Source organism: Schistocerca nitens, unplaced genomic scaffold, assembly GCF_023898315.1.
Source record: "Schistocerca nitens isolate TAMUIC-IGC-003100 unplaced genomic scaffold, iqSchNite1.1 HiC_scaffold_15, whole genome shotgun sequence".
Classification (NCBI taxonomy): domain Eukaryota; kingdom Metazoa; phylum Arthropoda; class Insecta; order Orthoptera; family Acrididae; genus Schistocerca; species Schistocerca nitens.
The window spans coordinates 1-19,690 of NW_026045569.1; the positions used below are offsets into that span (position 1 = coordinate 1).

The 19,690-nt window shown below is 51.7% G+C and overlaps 31 non-coding genes across 31 annotated transcripts; 7 read left to right on the forward strand and 24 right to left on the reverse strand.

Annotated features, from left to right (window-relative positions):
• Nucleotides 1-250: 250 nt before the first annotated feature.
• Nucleotides 251-332, reverse strand: Trnas-aga (transfer RNA serine (anticodon AGA)). Its single transcript has one exon. It is a non-coding gene; the product is annotated as a tRNA-Ser (tRNA).
• A 140-nt stretch (nucleotides 333-472) lies between these two features.
• Trnak-uuu (transfer RNA lysine (anticodon UUU)) lies at nucleotides 473-545 on the reverse strand. Its single transcript has one exon. It is a non-coding gene; the product is annotated as a tRNA-Lys (tRNA).
• Nucleotides 546-1,377: 832 nt separating this feature from the next.
• Trnam-cau (transfer RNA methionine (anticodon CAU)) lies at nucleotides 1,378-1,450 on the reverse strand. The gene has a single exon. It is a non-coding gene; the product is annotated as a tRNA-Met (tRNA).
• A 974-nt stretch (nucleotides 1,451-2,424) lies between these two features.
• On the forward strand, nucleotides 2,425-2,496 carry Trnag-ucc (transfer RNA glycine (anticodon UCC)). The gene has a single exon. It is a non-coding gene; the product is annotated as a tRNA-Gly (tRNA).
• Nucleotides 2,497-2,761: 265 nt separating this feature from the next.
• On the reverse strand, nucleotides 2,762-2,843 carry Trnas-aga (transfer RNA serine (anticodon AGA)). The gene has a single exon. It is a non-coding gene; the product is annotated as a tRNA-Ser (tRNA).
• Nucleotides 2,844-2,983: 140 nt separating this feature from the next.
• Trnak-uuu (transfer RNA lysine (anticodon UUU)) lies at nucleotides 2,984-3,056 on the reverse strand. The gene has a single exon. It is a non-coding gene; the product is annotated as a tRNA-Lys (tRNA).
• Nucleotides 3,057-3,888: 832 nt separating this feature from the next.
• Trnam-cau (transfer RNA methionine (anticodon CAU)) lies at nucleotides 3,889-3,961 on the reverse strand. The gene has a single exon. It is a non-coding gene; the product is annotated as a tRNA-Met (tRNA).
• Nucleotides 3,962-4,935: 974 nt separating this feature from the next.
• On the forward strand, nucleotides 4,936-5,007 carry Trnag-ucc (transfer RNA glycine (anticodon UCC)). Its single transcript has one exon. It is a non-coding gene; the product is annotated as a tRNA-Gly (tRNA).
• A 265-nt stretch (nucleotides 5,008-5,272) lies between these two features.
• Nucleotides 5,273-5,354, reverse strand: Trnas-aga (transfer RNA serine (anticodon AGA)). The gene has a single exon. It is a non-coding gene; the product is annotated as a tRNA-Ser (tRNA).
• Nucleotides 5,355-5,494: 140 nt separating this feature from the next.
• On the reverse strand, nucleotides 5,495-5,567 carry Trnak-uuu (transfer RNA lysine (anticodon UUU)). The gene has a single exon. It is a non-coding gene; the product is annotated as a tRNA-Lys (tRNA).
• Nucleotides 5,568-6,399: 832 nt separating this feature from the next.
• Trnam-cau (transfer RNA methionine (anticodon CAU)) lies at nucleotides 6,400-6,472 on the reverse strand. The gene has a single exon. It is a non-coding gene; the product is annotated as a tRNA-Met (tRNA).
• Nucleotides 6,473-7,446: 974 nt separating this feature from the next.
• On the forward strand, nucleotides 7,447-7,518 carry Trnag-ucc (transfer RNA glycine (anticodon UCC)). Its single transcript has one exon. It is a non-coding gene; the product is annotated as a tRNA-Gly (tRNA).
• Nucleotides 7,519-7,783: 265 nt separating this feature from the next.
• Nucleotides 7,784-7,865, reverse strand: Trnas-aga (transfer RNA serine (anticodon AGA)). Its single transcript has one exon. It is a non-coding gene; the product is annotated as a tRNA-Ser (tRNA).
• A 140-nt stretch (nucleotides 7,866-8,005) lies between these two features.
• Nucleotides 8,006-8,078, reverse strand: Trnak-uuu (transfer RNA lysine (anticodon UUU)). The gene has a single exon. It is a non-coding gene; the product is annotated as a tRNA-Lys (tRNA).
• Nucleotides 8,079-8,910: 832 nt separating this feature from the next.
• Nucleotides 8,911-8,983, reverse strand: Trnam-cau (transfer RNA methionine (anticodon CAU)). Its single transcript has one exon. It is a non-coding gene; the product is annotated as a tRNA-Met (tRNA).
• A 975-nt stretch (nucleotides 8,984-9,958) lies between these two features.
• Nucleotides 9,959-10,030, forward strand: Trnag-ucc (transfer RNA glycine (anticodon UCC)). The gene has a single exon. It is a non-coding gene; the product is annotated as a tRNA-Gly (tRNA).
• A 265-nt stretch (nucleotides 10,031-10,295) lies between these two features.
• On the reverse strand, nucleotides 10,296-10,377 carry Trnas-aga (transfer RNA serine (anticodon AGA)). Its single transcript has one exon. It is a non-coding gene; the product is annotated as a tRNA-Ser (tRNA).
• A 140-nt stretch (nucleotides 10,378-10,517) lies between these two features.
• Trnak-uuu (transfer RNA lysine (anticodon UUU)) lies at nucleotides 10,518-10,590 on the reverse strand. The gene has a single exon. It is a non-coding gene; the product is annotated as a tRNA-Lys (tRNA).
• An 832-nt stretch (nucleotides 10,591-11,422) lies between these two features.
• Nucleotides 11,423-11,495, reverse strand: Trnam-cau (transfer RNA methionine (anticodon CAU)). The gene has a single exon. It is a non-coding gene; the product is annotated as a tRNA-Met (tRNA).
• Nucleotides 11,496-12,469: 974 nt separating this feature from the next.
• Nucleotides 12,470-12,541, forward strand: Trnag-ucc (transfer RNA glycine (anticodon UCC)). Its single transcript has one exon. It is a non-coding gene; the product is annotated as a tRNA-Gly (tRNA).
• Nucleotides 12,542-12,806: 265 nt separating this feature from the next.
• On the reverse strand, nucleotides 12,807-12,888 carry Trnas-aga (transfer RNA serine (anticodon AGA)). The gene has a single exon. It is a non-coding gene; the product is annotated as a tRNA-Ser (tRNA).
• Nucleotides 12,889-13,028: 140 nt separating this feature from the next.
• Trnak-uuu (transfer RNA lysine (anticodon UUU)) lies at nucleotides 13,029-13,101 on the reverse strand. The gene has a single exon. It is a non-coding gene; the product is annotated as a tRNA-Lys (tRNA).
• An 833-nt stretch (nucleotides 13,102-13,934) lies between these two features.
• On the reverse strand, nucleotides 13,935-14,007 carry Trnam-cau (transfer RNA methionine (anticodon CAU)). Its single transcript has one exon. It is a non-coding gene; the product is annotated as a tRNA-Met (tRNA).
• A 974-nt stretch (nucleotides 14,008-14,981) lies between these two features.
• Nucleotides 14,982-15,053, forward strand: Trnag-ucc (transfer RNA glycine (anticodon UCC)). The gene has a single exon. It is a non-coding gene; the product is annotated as a tRNA-Gly (tRNA).
• A 265-nt stretch (nucleotides 15,054-15,318) lies between these two features.
• On the reverse strand, nucleotides 15,319-15,400 carry Trnas-aga (transfer RNA serine (anticodon AGA)). The gene has a single exon. It is a non-coding gene; the product is annotated as a tRNA-Ser (tRNA).
• A 140-nt stretch (nucleotides 15,401-15,540) lies between these two features.
• On the reverse strand, nucleotides 15,541-15,613 carry Trnak-uuu (transfer RNA lysine (anticodon UUU)). Its single transcript has one exon. It is a non-coding gene; the product is annotated as a tRNA-Lys (tRNA).
• An 832-nt stretch (nucleotides 15,614-16,445) lies between these two features.
• Trnam-cau (transfer RNA methionine (anticodon CAU)) lies at nucleotides 16,446-16,518 on the reverse strand. Its single transcript has one exon. It is a non-coding gene; the product is annotated as a tRNA-Met (tRNA).
• A 974-nt stretch (nucleotides 16,519-17,492) lies between these two features.
• On the forward strand, nucleotides 17,493-17,564 carry Trnag-ucc (transfer RNA glycine (anticodon UCC)). Its single transcript has one exon. It is a non-coding gene; the product is annotated as a tRNA-Gly (tRNA).
• Nucleotides 17,565-17,829: 265 nt separating this feature from the next.
• Nucleotides 17,830-17,911, reverse strand: Trnas-aga (transfer RNA serine (anticodon AGA)). The gene has a single exon. It is a non-coding gene; the product is annotated as a tRNA-Ser (tRNA).
• Nucleotides 17,912-18,051: 140 nt separating this feature from the next.
• On the reverse strand, nucleotides 18,052-18,124 carry Trnak-uuu (transfer RNA lysine (anticodon UUU)). Its single transcript has one exon. It is a non-coding gene; the product is annotated as a tRNA-Lys (tRNA).
• Nucleotides 18,125-18,955: 831 nt separating this feature from the next.
• Trnam-cau (transfer RNA methionine (anticodon CAU)) lies at nucleotides 18,956-19,028 on the reverse strand. The gene has a single exon. It is a non-coding gene; the product is annotated as a tRNA-Met (tRNA).
• Nucleotides 19,029-19,690: the final 662 nt, after the last annotated feature.

A 19,690-nucleotide genomic window follows, 5' to 3' on the forward strand; every position in this document is an offset into this window, starting at 1 on the left:
TTCGTATATAGTATGTGAGCCGCGTGCTGTTAAATTAACGTTTTTGTCGTCGTTACTCCACGCAGACCATCCTGTAGTATGTCCCGACTTGTCCCGACTTTGCTCGGCTGACGCGAAAGCTGACGCTTGGAATTCGCCCTTATCAAAAGGACAGGCACTATAAACGGCTGTGAGAGGCGAGGTACCAAAACGACAGGCAAACTGCGAAATTTTCTGCTCCTTCTTCTTAAACAAAAAAAGAAAAAACGGACGCAGTCGGTAGGACTCGAACCTACGCTCCCAGAGGGAATCTGATTTCTAGTCAGACGCCTTAACCACTCGGCCACGACTGCTCGTAACTGAAGAGTCCCTCGAATCGTGAAAAATCAAACCCGTCTGCGCAGAATTTTGACAGGAAACGAACTCCGTGCACTGATTACGGCAGGGCTACCATCGCTACGAGACGAGCCATTACGGAAACGTTAAAAATCTTCGCCCGGACAGGGACTCGAACCCTGGACCCTTAGGTTAAAAGCCTAATGCTCTACCGACTGAGCTATCCGGGCTCACGCTTCTTGCGGATGGAGCGGCTGCAAGCAACGTGAATAACTGGAACGCGTGTGTAGGCGTACTACGGTAATATCTGGCTTCTGGCGCAACTGGCGACTTCACCGACTTCCCACTGACGCTGGTAGCAGCCCAACAGCTGACCAGCGCCTCCTCTCCCTTTACCCCGGTGCTGACAGTAATTGCATCATGTGCCTGTTTTCCCCGATTACATTCGGTTGAAGCTCCGCAAGGAGGGCGAAAAACGAACGTTGGAAGGCCAAAACATGGAGCGTTGGGTGCGTAAAAACTTCCGTTCCGGTACCGGGAATCGAACCCGGGCCTCCTGGGTGAAAGCCAGGTATCCTAGCCACTTTTTTTTTTTTTTTTAAATCTCATTTTGTTCGTTTTCGTTCGTTGTATCTGCTCTGGGAGGACGTCGAAAGACACCCGTTCCAGTTCGTTGTTGATCCATTAACTCAGTTTTTTTTTAATTACAGAGGGCAGCTAACCCTCTGACCGAGCGCGCTGAGCTACCGTGCCGGCGCCACTAGACCACACCGGATTTGCGCTATGACGTGAGGTTCACTCCGTTTCCTCTCGTATTTCGTGCTGAACCTGGACTCACTGCTGTTCTCTGTTTGCCAGCATATTTGCGCACAGCTCGAAATTGACTATTCGTTATTTTACTCATAACAGGTTAAGAGAAAGATCAAAGTTGTACGTTGTCATAATTGGAAATAAAAATTTTGACGCTGAGCGTAGACTCCTTGTGGATAACGAATGACAATTAAGTTCGTTCCCTAGCAACAGCAACACCGTTAATTCAGCCGTGATGTACAGCAAATTAAATGCCCCGGGTGAGGATCGAACTCACGACCTTAAGATTATGAGACTTACGCGCTACCTACTGCGCTACCGAGGCACGTTGCGAGCAACGTTCCAGGAAACTTGGTAAGTCTCGCATATTAGAGATAGAGAGTTTGCGCGCTCTGAAGAATCTGTTGTGTTGCTACACGTGCTTTCCCGACTTGCTAGATTAAACTGCTGCCGCAGCTTTTTCAACGGAACGCAGCACTGCCTGAGGTTACAGTCCATCGCCCTTGCGGCGCCTGAACACAGCGGCCTGTTGGGCCAGGCCGACGTTACAGCTCAGAAATAGCACGCGACCGTCCAAGTACGGTCTCTTGCGTGCTGCGTGTTTGGTTCTTCTCACAGCGAATCCTGCTATACATTCCTGAGGCTGACGGAGCTCAAGCGAGGAATCGGTGCGGCAGCATTATAGCGATAACAGCAGAACGATACATCGGCCGGGAATCGAACCCGGGCCGCCCGCGTGCTAAGCGAGCATTCTACCACTTTTTTTTTCTTCTCATTTCGTTCGTTGCATTTGTTGGGGGCGGACGTCCGATGACGCCCGTTCAAGTTCATCGTTGACTCAGTCTTTTATTACAGAGGGCAGATAACTGTCAGACCGAACACGCTGAGTTATCGTGCCGGCAAACCTTAAGATTATGAGACTTACGCGCTGCTTACTGCACTACTGAGGCACATGCCACTGAACCACCGATGCTCGACAAGCTGCCCGTGCTTCCCGAGCAGTTTTCTGCAGGGAAAGTGGGATTGCCACCCAGCGACGTCGGATGAAACCGAAAAAAGTGCTACACACGCGGAGTCCTCCACTACACTGCCTTAAAACGACCACTCATCACTATCGTGTGAGTAACCTTGCGGCTGCGGCGACTAGTCTCGCCCAAAGACGCAGCGTGCGTGGAGGCGCTACCCGAATGCGTGTGGATGCACCCTCCTAGCTCGTAAAGCGCCTACAGCTACTATCACCGTGGGCCGCTGCTGGCGGGCGGGAAGCCGACACAGCGCGGCGTCGCGAGGAGCGGCTGTGCGGTGGTGGTGTAATGGTGAGCATAGTTGCCTTCCAAGCAGTTGATCCGGGTTCGATTCCCGGCCACCGCAAGTAACGCTAGTTTTTTCGTATATAGTATGTGAGCCGCGTGCTGTTAAATTAACGTTTTTGTCGTCGTTACTCCACGCAGACCATCCTGTAGTATGTCCCGACTTGTCCCGACTTTGCTCGGCTGACGCGAAAGCTGACGCTTGGAATTCGCCCTTATCAAAAGGACAGGCACTATAAACGGCTGTGAGAGGCGAGGTACCAAAACGACAGGCAAACTGCGAAATTTTCTGCTCCTTCTTCTTAAACAAAAAAAGAAAAAACGGACGCAGTCGGTAGGACTCGAACCTACGCTCCCAGAGGGAATCTGATTTCTAGTCAGACGCCTTAACCACTCGGCCACGACTGCTCGTAACTGAAGAGTCCCTCGAATCGTGAAAAATCAAACCCGTCTGCGCAGAATTTTGACAGGAAACGAACTCCGTGCACTGATTACGGCAGGGCTACCATCGCTACGAGACGAGCCATTACGGAAACGTTAAAAATCTTCGCCCGGACAGGGACTCGAACCCTGGACCCTTAGGTTAAAAGCCTAATGCTCTACCGACTGAGCTATCCGGGCTCACGCTTCTTGCGGATGGAGCGGCTGCAAGCAACGTGAATAACTGGAACGCGTGTGTAGGCGTACTACGGTAATATCTGGCTTCTGGCGCAACTGGCGACTTCACCGACTTCCCACTGACGCTGGTAGCAGCCCAACAGCTGACCAGCGCCTCCTCTCCCTTTACCCCGGTGCTGACAGTAATTGCATCATGTGCCTGTTTTCCCCGATTACATTCGGTTGAAGCTCCGCAAGGAGGGCGAAAAACGAACGTTGGAAGGCCAAAACATGGAGCGTTGGGTGCGTAAAAACTTCCGTTCCGGTACCGGGAATCGAACCCGGGCCTCCTGGGTGAAAGCCAGGTATCCTAGCCACTTTTTTTTTTTTTTTTAAATCTCATTTTGTTCGTTTTCGTTCGTTGTATCTGCTCTGGGAGGACGTCGAAAGACACCCGTTCCAGTTCGTTGTTGATCCATTAACTCAGTTTTTTTTTAATTACAGAGGGCAGCTAACCCTCTGACCGAGCGCGCTGAGCTACCGTGCCGGCGCCACTAGACCACACCGGATTTGCGCTATGACGTGAGGTTCACTCCGTTTCCTCTCGTATTTCGTGCTGAACCTGGACTCACTGCTGTTCTCTGTTTGCCAGCATATTTGCGCACAGCTCGAAATTGACTATTCGTTATTTTACTCATAACAGGTTAAGAGAAAGATCAAAGTTGTACGTTGTCATAATTGGAAATAAACATTTTGACGCTGAGCGTAGACTCCTTGTGGATAACGAATGACAATTAAGTTCGTTCCCTAGCAACAGCAACACCGTTAATTCAGCCGTGATGTACAGCAAATTAAATGCCCCGGGTGAGGATCGAACTCACGACCTTAAGATTATGAGACTTACGCGCTACCTACTGCGCTACCGAGGCACGTTGCGAGCAACGTTCCAGGAAACTTGGTAAGTCTCGCATATTAGAGATAGAGAGTTTGCGCGCTCTGAAGAATCTGTTGTGTTGCTACACGTGCTTTCCCGACTTGCTAGATTAAACTGCTGCCGCAGCTTTTTCAACGGAACGCAGCACTGCCTGAGGTTACAGTCCATCGCCCTTGCGGCGCCTGAACACAGCGGCCTGTTGGGCCAGGCCGACGTTACAGCTCAGAAATAGCACGCGACCGTCCAAGTACGGTCTCTTGCGTGCTGCGTGTTTGGTTCTTCTCACAGCGAATCCTGCTATACATTCCTGAGGCTGACGGAGCTCAAGCGAGGAATCGGTGCGGCAGCATTATAGCGATAACAGCAGAACGATACATCGGCCGGGAATCGAACCCGGGCCGCCCGCGTGCTAAGCGAGCATTCTACCACTTTTTTTTTCTTCTCATTTCGTTCGTTGCATTTGTTGGGGGCGGACGTCCGATGACGCCCGTTCAAGTTCATCGTTGACTCAGTCTTTTATTACAGAGGGCAGATAACTGTCAGACCGAACACGCTGAGTTATCGTGCCGGCAAACCTTAAGATTATGAGACTTACGCGCTGCTTACTGCACTACTGAGGCACATGCCACTGAACCACCGATGCTCGACAAGCTGCCCGTGCTTCCCGAGCAGTTTTCTGCAGGGAAAGTGGGATTGCCACCCAGCGACGTCGGATGAAACCGAAAAAAGTGCTACACACGCGGAGTCCTCCACTACACTGCCTTAAAACGACCACTCATCACTATCGTGTGAGTAACCTTGCGGCTGCGGCGACTAGTCTCGCCCAAAGACGCAGCGTGCGTGGAGGCGCTACCCGAATGCGTGTGGATGCACCCTCCTAGCTCGTAAAGCGCCTACAGCTACTATCACCGTGGGCCGCTGCTGGCGGGCGGGAAGCCGACACAGCGCGGCGTCGCGAGGAGCGGCTGTGCGGTGGTGGTGTAATGGTGAGCATAGTTGCCTTCCAAGCAGTTGATCCGGGTTCGATTCCCGGCCACCGCAAGTAACGCTAGTTTTTTCGTATATAGTATGTGAGCCGCGTGCTGTTAAATTAACGTTTTTGTCGTCGTTACTCCACGCAGACCATCCTGTAGTATGTCCCGACTTGTCCCGACTTTGCTCGGCTGACGCGAAAGCTGACGCTTGGAATTCGCCCTTATCAAAAGGACAGGCACTATAAACGGCTGTGAGAGGCGAGGTACCAAAACGACAGGCAAACTGCGAAATTTTCTGCTCCTTCTTCTTAAACAAAAAAAGAAAAAACGGACGCAGTCGGTAGGACTCGAACCTACGCTCCCAGAGGGAATCTGATTTCTAGTCAGACGCCTTAACCACTCGGCCACGACTGCTCGTAACTGAAGAGTCCCTCGAATCGTGAAAAATCAAACCCGTCTGCGCAGAATTTTGACAGGAAACGAACTCCGTGCACTGATTACGGCAGGGCTACCATCGCTACGAGACGAGCCATTACGGAAACGTTAAAAATCTTCGCCCGGACAGGGACTCGAACCCTGGACCCTTAGGTTAAAAGCCTAATGCTCTACCGACTGAGCTATCCGGGCTCACGCTTCTTGCGGATGGAGCGGCTGCAAGCAACGTGAATAACTGGAACGCGTGTGTAGGCGTACTACGGTAATATCTGGCTTCTGGCGCAACTGGCGACTTCACCGACTTCCCACTGACGCTGGTAGCAGCCCAACAGCTGACCAGCGCCTCCTCTCCCTTTACCCCGGTGCTGACAGTAATTGCATCATGTGCCTGTTTTCCCCGATTACATTCGGTTGAAGCTCCGCAAGGAGGGCGAAAAACGAACGTTGGAAGGCCAAAACATGGAGCGTTGGGTGCGTAAAAACTTCCGTTCCGGTACCGGGAATCGAACCCGGGCCTCCTGGGTGAAAGCCAGGTATCCTAGCCACTTTTTTTTTTTTTTTTAAATCTCATTTTGTTCGTTTTCGTTCGTTGTATCTGCTCTGGGAGGACGTCGAAAGACACCCGTTCCAGTTCGTTGTTGATCCATTAACTCAGTTTTTTTTTAATTACAGAGGGCAGCTAACCCTCTGACCGAGCGCGCTGAGCTACCGTGCCGGCGCCACTAGACCACACCGGATTTGCGCTATGACGTGAGGTTCACTCCGTTTCCTCTCGTATTTCGTGCTGAACCTGGACTCACTGCTGTTCTCTGTTTGCCAGCATATTTGCGCACAGCTCGAAATTGACTATTCGTTATTTTACTCATAACAGGTTAAGAGAAAGATCAAAGTTGTACGTTGTCATAATTGGAAATAAAAATTTTGACGCTGAGCGTAGACTCCTTGTGGATAACGAATGACAATTAAGTTCGTTCCCTAGCAACAGCAACACCGTTAATTCAGCCGTGATGTACAGCAAATTAAATGCCCCGGGTGAGGATCGAACTCACGACCTTAAGATTATGAGACTTACGCGCTACCTACTGCGCTACCGAGGCACGTTGCGAGCAACGTTCCAGGAAACTTGGTAAGTCTCGCATATTAGAGATAGAGAGTTTGCGCGCTCTGAAGAATCTGTTGTGTTGCTACACGTGCTTTCCCGACTTGCTAGATTAAACTGCTGCCGCAGCTTTTTCAACGGAACGCAGCACTGCCTGAGGTTACAGTCCATCGCCCTTGCGGCGCCTGAACACAGCGGCCTGTTGGGCCAGGCCGACGTTACAGCTCAGAAATAGCACGCGACCGTCCAAGTACGGTCTCTTGCGTGCTGCGTGTTTGGTTCTTCTCACAGCGAATCCTGCTATACATTCCTGAGGCTGACGGAGCTCAAGCGAGGAATCGGTGCGGCAGCATTATAGCGATAACAGCAGAACGATACATCGGCCGGGAATCGAACCCGGGCCGCCCGCGTGCTAAGCGAGCATTCTACCACTTTTTTTTTCTTCTCATTTCGTTCGTTGCATTTGTTGGGGGCGGACGTCCGATGACGCCCGTTCAAGTTCATCGTTGACTCAGTCTTTTATTACAGAGGGCAGATAACTGTCAGACCGAACACGCTGAGTTATCGTGCCGGCAAACCTTAAGATTATGAGACTTACGCGCTGCTTACTGCACTACTGAGGCACATGCCACTGAACCACCGATGCTCGACAAGCTGCCCGTGCTTCCCGAGCAGTTTTCTGCAGGGAAAGTGGGATTGCCACCCAGCGACGTCGGATGAAACCGAAAAAAGTGCTACACACGCGGAGTCCTCCACTACACTGCCTTAAAACGACCACTCATCACTATCGTGTGAGTAACCTTGCGGCTGCGGCGACTAGTCTCGCCCAAAGACGCAGCGTGCGTGGAGGCGCTACCCGAATGCGTGTGGATGCACCCTCCTAGCTCGTAAAGCGCCTACAGCTACTATCACCGTGGGCCGCTGCTGGCGGGCGGGAAGCCGACACAGCGCGGCGTCGCGAGGAGCGGCTGTGCGGTGGTGGTGTAATGGTGAGCATAGTTGCCTTCCAAGCAGTTGATCCGGGTTCGATTCCCGGCCACCGCAAGTAACGCTAGTTTTTTCGTATATAGTATGTGAGCCGCGTGCTGTTAAATTAACGTTTTTGTCGTCGTTACTCCACGCAGACCATCCTGTAGTATGTCCCGACTTGTCCCGACTTTGCTCGGCTGACGCGAAAGCTGACGCTTGGAATTCGCCCTTATCAAAAGGACAGGCACTATAAACGGCTGTGAGAGGCGAGGTACCAAAACGACAGGCAAACTGCGAAATTTTCTGCTCCTTCTTCTTAAACAAAAAAAGAAAAAACGGACGCAGTCGGTAGGACTCGAACCTACGCTCCCAGAGGGAATCTGATTTCTAGTCAGACGCCTTAACCACTCGGCCACGACTGCTCGTAACTGAAGAGTCCCTCGAATCGTGAAAAATCAAACCCGTCTGCGCAGAATTTTGACAGGAAACGAACTCCGTGCACTGATTACGGCAGGGCTACCATCGCTACGAGACGAGCCATTACGGAAACGTTAAAAATCTTCGCCCGGACAGGGACTCGAACCCTGGACCCTTAGGTTAAAAGCCTAATGCTCTACCGACTGAGCTATCCGGGCTCACGCTTCTTGCGGATGGAGCGGCTGCAAGCAACGTGAATAACTGGAACGCGTGTGTAGGCGTACTACGGTAATATCTGGCTTCTGGCGCAACTGGCGACTTCACCGACTTCCCACTGACGCTGGTAGCAGCCCAACAGCTGACCAGCGCCTCCTCTCCCTTTACCCCGGTGCTGACAGTAATTGCATCATGTGCCTGTTTTCCCCGATTACATTCGGTTGAAGCTCCGCAAGGAGGGCGAAAAACGAACGTTGGAAGGCCAAAACATGGAGCGTTGGGTGCGTAAAAACTTCCGTTCCGGTACCGGGAATCGAACCCGGGCCTCCTGGGTGAAAGCCAGGTATCCTAGCCACTTTTTTTTTTTTTTTTAAATCTCATTTTGTTCGTTTTCGTTCGTTGTATCTGCTCTGGGAGGACGTCGAAAGACACCCGTTCCAGTTCGTTGTTGATCCATTAACTCAGTTTTTTTTTAATTACAGAGGGCAGCTAACCCTCTGACCGAGCGCGCTGAGCTACCGTGCCGGCGCCACTAGACCACACCGGATTTGCGCTATGACGTGAGGTTCACTCCGTTTCCTCTCGTATTTCGTGCTGAACCTGGACTCACTGCTGTTCTCTGTTTGCCAGCATATTTGCGCACAGCTCGAAATTGACTATTCGTTATTTTACTCATAACAGGTTAAGAGAAAGATCAAAGTTGTACGTTGTCATAATTGGAAATAAAAATTTTGACGCTGAGCGTAGACTCCTTGTGGATAACGAATGACAATTAAGTTCGTTCCCTAGCAACAGCAACACCGTTAATTCAGCCGTGATGTACAGCAAATTAAATGCCCCGGGTGAGGATCGAACTCACGACCTTAAGATTATGAGACTTACGCGCTACCTACTGCGCTACCGAGGCACGTTGCGAGCAACGTTCCAGGAAACTTGGTAAGTCTCGCATATTAGAGATAGAGAGTTTGCGCGCTCTGAAGAATCTGTTGTGTTGCTACACGTGCTTTCCCGACTTGCTAGATTAAACTGCTGCCGCAGCTTTTTCAACGGAACGCAGCACTGCCTGAGGTTACAGTCCATCGCCCTTGCGGCGCCTGAACACAGCGGCCTGTTGGGCCAGGCCGACGTTACAGCTCAGAAATAGCACGCGACCGTCCAAGTACGGTCTCTTGCGTGCTGCGTGTTTGGTTCTTCTCACAGCGAATCCTGCTATACATTCCTGAGGCTGACGGAGCTCAAGCGAGGAATCGGTGCGGCAGCATTATAGCGATAACAGCAGAACGATACATCGGCCGGGAATCGAACCCGGGCCGCCCGCGTGCTAAGCGAGCATTCTACCACTTTTTTTTTCTTCTCATTTCGTTCGTTGCATTTGTTGGGGGCGGACGTCCGATGACGCCCGTTCAAGTTCATCGTTGACTCAGTCTTTTATTACAGAGGGCAGATAACTGTCAGACCGAACACGCTGAGTTATCGTGCCGGCAAACCTTAAGATTATGAGACTTACGCGCTGCTTACTGCACTACTGAGGCACATGCCACTGAACCACCGATGCTCGACAAGCTGCCCGTGCTTCCCGAGCAGTTTTCTGCAGGGAAAGTGGGATTGCCACCCAGCGACGTCGGATGAAACCGAAAAAAGTGCTACACACGCGGAGTCCTCCACTACACTGCCTTAAAACGACCACTCATCACTATCGTGTGAGTAACCTTGCGGCTGCGGCGACTAGTCTCGCCCAAAGACGCAGCGTGCGTGGAGGCGCTACCCGAATGCGTGTGGATGCACCCTCCTAGCTCGTAAAGCGCCTACAGCTACTATCACCGTGGGCCGCTGCTGGCGGGCGGGAAGCCCGACACAGCGCGGCGTCGCGAGGAGCGGCTGTGCGGTGGTGGTGTAATGGTGAGCATAGTTGCCTTCCAAGCAGTTGATCCGGGTTCGATTCCCGGCCACCGCAAGTAACGCTAGTTTTTTCGTATATAGTATGTGAGCCGCGTGCTGTTAAATTAACGTTTTTGTCGTCGTTACTCCACGCAGACCATCCTGTAGTATGTCCCGACTTGTCCCGACTTTGCTCGGCTGACGCGAAAGCTGACGCTTGGAATTCGCCCTTATCAAAAGGACAGGCACTATAAACGGCTGTGAGAGGCGAGGTACCAAAACGACAGGCAAACTGCGAAATTTTCTGCTCCTTCTTCTTAAACAAAAAAAGAAAAAACGGACGCAGTCGGTAGGACTCGAACCTACGCTCCCAGAGGGAATCTGATTTCTAGTCAGACGCCTTAACCACTCGGCCACGACTGCTCGTAACTGAAGAGTCCCTCGAATCGTGAAAAATCAAACCCGTCTGCGCAGAATTTTGACAGGAAACGAACTCCGTGCACTGATTACGGCAGGGCTACCATCGCTACGAGACGAGCCATTACGGAAACGTTAAAAATCTTCGCCCGGACAGGGACTCGAACCCTGGACCCTTAGGTTAAAAGCCTAATGCTCTACCGACTGAGCTATCCGGGCTCACGCTTCTTGCGGATGGAGCGGCTGCAAGCAACGTGAATAACTGGAACGCGTGTGTAGGCGTACTACGGTAATATCTGGCTTCTGGCGCAACTGGCGACTTCACCGACTTCCCACTGACGCTGGTAGCAGCCCAACAGCTGACCAGCGCCTCCTCTCCCTTTACCCCGGTGCTGACAGTAATTGCATCATGTGCCTGTTTTCCCCGATTACATTCGGTTGAAGCTCCGCAAGGAGGGCGAAAAACGAACGTTGGAAGGCCAAAACATGGAGCGTTGGGTGCGTAAAAACTTCCGTTCCGGTACCGGGAATCGAACCCGGGCCTCCTGGGTGAAAGCCAGGTATCCTAGCCACTTTTTTTTTTTTTTTTAAATCTCATTTTGTTCGTTTTCGTTCGTTGTATCTGCTCTGGGAGGACGTCGAAAGACACCCGTTCCAGTTCGTTGTTGATCCATTAACTCAGTTTTTTTTTAATTACAGAGGGCAGCTAACCCTCTGACCGAGCGCGCTGAGCTACCGTGCCGGCGCCACTAGACCACACCGGATTTGCGCTATGACGTGAGGTTCACTCCGTTTCCTCTCGTATTTCGTGCTGAACCTGGACTCACTGCTGTTCTCTGTTTGCCAGCATATTTGCGCACAGCTCGAAATTGACTATTCGTTATTTTACTCATAACAGGTTAAGAGAAAGATCAAAGTTGTACGTTGTCATAATTGGAAATAAAAATTTTGACGCTGAGCGTAGACTCCTTGTGGATAACGAATGACAATTAAGTTCGTTCCCTAGCAACAGCAACACCGTTAATTCAGCCGTGATGTACAGCAAATTAAATGCCCCGGGTGAGGATCGAACTCACGACCTTAAGATTATGAGACTTACGCGCTACCTACTGCGCTACCGAGGCACGTTGCGAGCAACGTTCCAGGAAACTTGGTAAGTCTCGCATATTAGAGATAGAGAGTTTGCGCGCTCTGAAGAATCTGTTGTGTTGCTACACGTGCTTTCCCGACTTGCTAGATTAAACTGCTGCCGCAGCTTTTTCAACGGAACGCAGCACTGCCTGAGGTTACAGTCCATCGCCCTTGCGGCGCCTGAACACAGCGGCCTGTTGGGCCAGGCCGACGTTACAGCTCAGAAATAGCACGCGACCGTCCAAGTACGGTCTCTTGCGTGCTGCGTGTTTGGTTCTTCTCACAGCGAATCCTGCTATACATTCCTGAGGCTGACGGAGCTCAAGCGAGGAATCGGTGCGGCAGCATTATAGCGATAACAGCAGAACGATACATCGGCCGGGAATCGAACCCGGGCCGCCCGCGTGCTAAGCGAGCATTCTACCACTTTTTTTTTCTTCTCATTTCGTTCGTTGCATTTGTTGGGGGCGGACGTCCGATGACGCCCGTTCAAGTTCATCGTTGACTCAGTCTTTTATTACAGAGGGCAGATAACTGTCAGACCGAACACGCTGAGTTATCGTGCCGGCAAACCTTAAGATTATGAGACTTACGCGCTGCTTACTGCACTACTGAGGCACATGCCACTGAACCACCGATGCTCGACAAGCTGCCCGTGCTTCCCGAGCAGTTTTCTGCAGGGAAAGTGGGATTGCCACCCAGCGACGTCGGATGAAACCGAAAAAAGTGCTACACACGCGGAGTCCTCCACTACACTGCCTTAAAACGACCACTCATCACTATCGTGTGAGTAACCTTGCGGCTGCGGCGACTAGTCTCGCCCAAAGACGCAGCGTGCGTGGAGGCGCTACCCGAATGCGTGTGGATGCACCCTCCTAGCTCGTAAAGCGCCTACAGCTACTATCACCGTGGGCCGCTGCTGGCGGGCGGGAAGCCGACACAGCGCGGCGTCGCGAGGAGCGGCTGTGCGGTGGTGGTGTAATGGTGAGCATAGTTGCCTTCCAAGCAGTTGATCCGGGTTCGATTCCCGGCCACCGCAAGTAACGCTAGTTCTTTCGTATATAGTATGTGAGCCGCGTGCTGTTAAATTAACGTTTTTGTCGTCGTTACTCCACGCAGACCATCCTGTAGTATGTCCCGACTTGTCCCGACTTTGCTCGGCTGACGCGAAAGCTGACGCTTGGAATTCGCCCTTATCAAAAGGACAGGCACTATAAACGGCTGTGAGAGGCGAGGTACCAAAACGACAGGCAAACTGCGAAATTTTCTGCTCCTTCTTCTTAAACAAAAAAAGAAAAAACGGACGCAGTCGGTAGGACTCGAACCTACGCTCCCAGAGGGAATCTGATTTCTAGTCAGACGCCTTAACCACTCGGCCACGACTGCTCGTAACTGAAGAGTCCCTCGAATCGTGAAAAATCAAACCCGTCTGCGCAGAATTTTGACAGGAAACGAACTCCGTGCACTGATTACGGCAGGGCTACCATCGCTACGAGACGAGCCATTACGGAAACGTTAAAAATCTTCGCCCGGACAGGGACTCGAACCCTGGACCCTTAGGTTAAAAGCCTAATGCTCTACCGACTGAGCTATCCGGGCTCACGCTTCTTGCGGATGGAGCGGCTGCAAGCAACGTGAATAACTGGAACGCGTGTGTAGGCGTACTACGGTAATATCTGGCTTCTGGCGCAACTGGCGACTTCACCGACTTCCCACTGACGCTGGTAGCAGCCCAACAGCTGACCAGCGCCTCCTCTCCCTTTACCCCGGTGCTGACAGTAATTGCATCATGTGCCTGTTTTCCCCGATTACATTCGGTTGAAGCTCCGCAAGGAGGGCGAAAAACGAACGTTGGAAGGCCAAAACATGGAGCGTTGGGTGCGTAAAAACTTCCGTTCCGGTACCGGGAATCGAACCCGGGCCTCCTGGGTGAAAGCCAGGTATCCTAGCCACTTTTTTTTTTTTTTTTTAAATCTCATTTTGTTCGTTTTCGTTCGTTGTATCTGCTCTGGGAGGACGTCGAAAGACACCCGTTCCAGTTCGTTGTTGATCCATTAACTCAGTTTTTTTTTAATTACAGAGGGCAGCTAACCCTCTGACCGAGCGCGCTGAGCTACCGTGCCGGCGCCACTAGACCACACCGGATTTGCGCTATGACGTGAGGTTCACTCCGTTTCCTCTCGTATTTCGTGCTGAACCTGGACTCACTGCTGTTCTCTGTTTGCCAGCATATTTGCGCACAGCTCGAAATTGACTATTCGTTATTTTACTCATAACAGGTTAAGAGAAAGATCAAAGTTGTACGTTGTCATAATTGGAAATAAACATTTTGACGCTGAGCGTAGACTCCTTGTGGATAACGAATGACAATTAAGTTCGTTCCCTAGCAACAGCAACACCGTTAATTCAGCCGTGATGTACAGCAAATTAAATGCCCCGGGTGAGGATCGAACTCACGACCTTAAGATTATGAGACTTACGCGCTACCTACTGCGCTACCGAGGCACGTTGCGAGCAACGTTCCAGGAAACTTGGTAAGTCTCGCATATTAGAGATAGAGAGTTTGCGCGCTCTGAAGAATCTGTTGTGTTGCTACACGTGCTTTCCCGACTTGCTAGATTAAACTGCTGCCGCAGCTTTTTCAACGGAACGCAGCACTGCCTGAGGTTACAGTCCATCGCCCTTGCGGCGCCTGAACACAGCGGCCTGTTGGGCCAGGCCGACGTTACAGCTCAGAAATAGCACGCGACCGTCCAAGTACGGTCTCTTGCGTGCTGCGTGTTTGGTTCTTCTCACAGCGAATCCTGCTATACATTCCTGAGGCTGACGGAGCTCAAGCGAGGAATCGGTGCGGCAGCATTATAGCGATAACAGCAGAACGATACATCGGCCGGGAATCGAACCCGGGCCGCCCGCGTGCTAAGCGAGCATTCTACCACTTTTTTTTTCTTCTCATTTCGTTCGTTGCATTTGTTGGGGGCGGACGTCCGATGACGCCCGTTCAAGTTCATCGTTGACTCAGTCTTTTATTACAGAGGGCAGATAACTGTCAGACCGAACACGCTGAGTTATCGTGCCGGCAAACCTTAAGATTATGAGACTTACGCGCTGCTTACTGCACTACTGAGGCACATGCCACTGAACCACCGATGCTCGACAAGCTGCCCGTGCTTCCCGAGCAGTTTTCTGCAGGGAAAGTGGGATTGCCACCCAGCGACGTCGGATGAAACCGAAAAAAGTGCTACACACGCGGAGTCCTCCACTACACTGCCTTAAAACGACCACTCATCACTATCGTGTGAGTAACCTTGCGGCTGCGGCGACTAGTCTCGCCCAAAGACGCAGCGTGCGTGGAGGCGCTACCCGAATGCGTGTGGATGCACCCTCCTAGCTCGTAAAGCGCCTACAGCTACTATCACCGTGGGCCGCTGCTGGCGGGCGGGAAGCCGACACAGCGCGGCGTCGCGAGGAGCGGCTGTGCGGTGGTGGTGTAATGGTGAGCATAGTTGCCTTCCAAGCAGTTGATCCGGGTTCGATTCCCGGCCACCGCAAGTAACGCTAGTTTTTTCGTATATAGTATGTGAGCCGCGTGCTGTTAAATTAACGTTTTTGTCGTCGTTACTCCACGCAGACCATCCTGTAGTATGTCCCGACTTGTCCCGACTTTGCTCGGCTGACGCGAAAGCTGACGCTTGGAATTCGCCCTTATCAAAAGGACAGGCACTATAAACGGCTGTGAGAGGCGAGGTACCAAAACGACAGGCAAACTGCGAAATTTTCTGCTCCTTCTTCTTAAACAAAAAAAGAAAAAACGGACGCAGTCGGTAGGACTCGAACCTACGCTCCCAGAGGGAATCTGATTTCTAGTCAGACGCCTTAACCACTCGGCCACGACTGCTCGTAACTGAAGAGTCCCTCGAATCGTGAAAAATCAAACCCGTCTGCGCAGAATTTTGACAGGAAACGAACTCCGTGCACTGATTACGGCAGGGCTACCATCGCTACGAGACGAGCCATTACGGAAACGTTAAAAATCTTCGCCCGGACAGGGACTCGAACCCTGGACCCTTAGGTTAAAAGCCTAATGCTCTACCGACTGAGCTATCCGGGCTCACGCTTCTTGCGGATGGAGCGGCTGCAAGCAACGTGAATAACTGGAACGCGTGTGTAGGCGTACTACGGTAATATCTGGCTTCTGGCGCAACTGGCGACTTCACCGACTTCCCACTGACGCTGGTAGCAGCCCAACAGCTGACCAGCGCCTCCTCTCCCTTTACCCCGGTGCTGACAGTAATTGCATCATGTGCCTGTTTTCCCCGATTACATTCGGTTGAAGCTCCGCAAGGAGGGCGAAAAACGAACGTTGGAAGGCCAAAACATGGAGCGTTGGGTGCGTAAAAACTTCCGTTCCGGTACCGGGAATCGAACCCGGGCCTCCTGGGTGAAAGCCAGGTATCCTAGCCACTTTTTTTTTTTTTTTTAAATCTCATTTTGTTCGTTTTCGTTCGTTGTATCTGCTCTGGGAGGACGTCGAAAGACACCCGTTCCAGTTCGTTGTTGATCCATTAACTCAGTTTTTTTTTAATTACAGAGGGCAGCTAACCCTCTGACCGAGCGCGCTGAGCTACCGTGCCGGCGCCACTAGACCACACCGGATTTGCGCTATGACGTGAGGTTCACTCCGTTTCCTCTCGTATTTCGTGCTGAACCTGGACTCACTGCTGTTCTCTGTTTGCCAGCATATTTGCGCACAGCTCGAAATTGACTATTCGTTATTTTACTCATAACAGGTTAAGAGAAAGATCAAAGTTGTACGTTGTCATAATTGGAAATAAACATTTTGACGCTGAGCGTAGACTCCTTGTGGATAACGAATGACAATTAAGTTCGTTCCCTAGCAACAGCAACACCGTTAATTCAGCCGTGATGTACAGCAAATTAAATGCCCCGGGTGAGGATCGAACTCACGACCTTAAGATTATGAGACTTACGCGCTACCTACTGCGCTACCGAGGCACGTTGCGAGCAACGTTCCAGGAAACTTGGTAAGTCTCGCATATTAGAGATAGAGAGTTTGCGCGCTCTGAAGAATCTGTTGTGTTGCTACACGTGCTTTCCCGACTTGCTAGATTAAACTGCTGCCGCAGCTTTTTCAACGGAACGCAGCACTGCCTGAGGTTACAGTCCATCGCCCTTGCGGCGCCTGAACACAGCGGCCTGTTGGGCCAGGCCGACGTTACAGCTCAGAAATAGCACGCGACCGTCCAAGTACGGTCTCTTGCGTGCTGCGTGTTTGGTTCTTCTCACAGCGAATCCTGCTATACATTCCTGAGGCTGACGGAGCTCAAGCGAGGAATCGGTGCGGCAGCATTATAGCGATAACAGCAGAACGATACATCGGCCGGGAATCGAACCCGGGCCGCCCGCGTGCTAAGCGAGCATTCTACCACTTTTTTTTTCTTCTCATTTCGTTCGTTGCATTTGTTGGGGGCGGACGTCCGATGACGCCCGTTCAAGTTCATCGTTGACTCAGTCTTTTATTACAGAGGGCAGATAACTGTCAGACCGAACACGCTGAGTTATCGTGCCGGCAAACCTTAAGATTATGAGACTTACGCGCTGCTTACTGCACTACTGAGGCACATGCCACTGAACCACCGATGCTCGACAAGCTGCCCGTGCTTCCCGAGCAGTTTTCTGCAGGGAAAGTGGGATTGCCACCCAGCGACGTCGGATGAAACCGAAAAAAGTGCTACACACGCGGAGTCCTCCACTACACTGCCTTAAAACGACCACTCATCACTATCGTGTGAGTAACCTTGCGGCTGCGGCGACTAGTCTCGCCCAAAGACGCAGCGTGCGTGGAGGCGCTACCCGAATGCGTGTGGATGCACCCTCCTAGCTCGTAAAGCGCCTACAGCTACTATCACCGTGGGCCGCTGCTGGCGGGCGGGAAGCCGACACAGCGCGGCGTCGCGAGGAGCGGCTGTGCGGTGGTGGTGTAATGGTGAGCATAGTTGCCTTCCAAGCAGTTGATCCGGGTTCGATTCCCGGCCACCGCAAGTAACGCTAGTTTTTTCGTATATAGTATGTGAGCCGCGTGCTGTTAAATTAACGTTTTTGTCGTCGTTACTCCACGCAGACCATCCTGTAGTATGTCCCGACTTGTCCCGACTTTGCTCGGCTGACGCGAAAGCTGACGCTTGGAATTCGCCCTTATCAAAAGGACAGGCACTATAAACGGCTGTGAGAGGCGAGGTACCAAAACGACAGGCAAACTGCGAAATTTTCTGCTCCTTCTTCTTAAACAAAAAAAGAAAAAACGGACGCAGTCGGTAGGACTCGAACCTACGCTCCCAGAGGGAATCTGATTTCTAGTCAGACGCCTTAACCACTCGGCCACGACTGCTCGTAACTGAAGAGTCCCTCGAATCGTGAAAAATCAAACCCGTCTGCGCAGAATTTTGACAGGAAACGAACTCCGTGCACTGATTACGGCAGGGCTACCATCGCTACGAGACGAGCCATTACGGAAACGTTAAAAATCTTCGCCCGGACAGGGACTCGAACCCTGGACCCTTAGGTTAAAAGCCTAATGCTCTACCGACTGAGCTATCCGGGCTCACGCTTCTTGCGGATGGAGCGGCTGCAAGCAACGTGAATAACTGGAACGCGTGTGTAGGCGTACTACGGTAATATCTGGCTTCTGGCGCAACTGGCGACTTCACCGACTTCCCACTGACGCTGGTAGCAGCCCAACAGCTGACCAGCGCCTCCTCTCCCTTTACCCCGGTGCTGACAGTAATTGCATCATGTGCCTGTTTTCCCCGATTACATTCGGTTGAAGCTCCGCAAGGAGGGCGAAAAACGAACGTTGGAAGGCCAAAACATGGAGCGTTGGGTGCGTAAAAACTTCCGTTCCGGTACCGGGAATCGAACCCGGGCCTCCTGGGTGAAAGCCAGGTATCCTAGCCACTTTTTTTTTTTTTTTAAATCTCATTTTGTTCGTTTTCGTTCGTTGTATCTGCTCTGGGAGGACGTCGAAAGACACCCGTTCCAGTTCGTTGTTGATCCATTAACTCAGTTTTTTTTTAATTACAGAGGGCAGCTAACCCTCTGACCGAGCGCGCTGAGCTACCGTGCCGGCGCCACTAGACCACACCGGATTTGCGCTATGACGTGAGGTTCACTCCGTTTCCTCTCGTATTTCGTGCTGAACCTGGACTCACTGCTGTTCTCTGTTTGCCAGCATATTTGCGCACAGCTCGAAATTGACTATTCGTTATTTTACTCATAACAGGTTAAGAGAAAGATCAAAGTTGTACGTTGTCATAATTGGAAATAAACATTTTGACGCTGAGCGTAGACTCCTTGTGGATAACGAATGACAATTAAGTTCGTTCCCTAGCAACAGCAACACCGTTAATTCAGCCGTGATGTACAGCAAATTAAATGCCCCGGGTGAGGATCGAACTCACGACCTTAAGATTATGAGACTTACGCGCTACCTACTGCGCTACCGAGGCACGTTGCGAGCAACGTTCCAGGAAACTTGGTAAGTCTCGCATATTAGAGATAGAGAGTTTGCGCGCTCTGAAGAATCTGTTGTGTTGCTACACGTGCTTTCCCGACTTGCTAGATTAAACTGCTGCCGCAGCTTTTTCAACGGAACGCAGCACTGCCTGAGGTTACAGTCCATCGCCCTTGCGGCGCCTGAACACAGCGGCCTGTTGGGCCAGGCCGACGTTACAGCTCAGAAATAGCACGCGACCGTCCAAGTACGGTCTCTTGCGTGCTGCGTGTTTGGTTCTTCTCACAGCGAATCCTGCTATACATTCCTGAGGCTGACGGAGCTCAAGCGAGGAATCGGTGCGGCAGCATTATAGCGATAACAGCAGAACGATACATCGGCCGGGAATCGAACCCGGGCCGCCCGCGTGCTAAGCGAGCATTCTACCACTTTTTTTTTCTTCTCATTTCGTTCGTTGCATTTGTTGGGGGCGGACGTCCGATGACGCCCGTTCAAGTTCATCGTTGACTCAGTCTTTTATTACAGAGGGCAGATAACTGTCAGACCGAACACGCTGAGTTATCGTGCCGGCAAACCTTAAGATTATGAGACTTACGCGCTGCTTACTGCACTACTGAGGCACATGCCACTCAACCACCGATGCTCGACAAGCTGCCC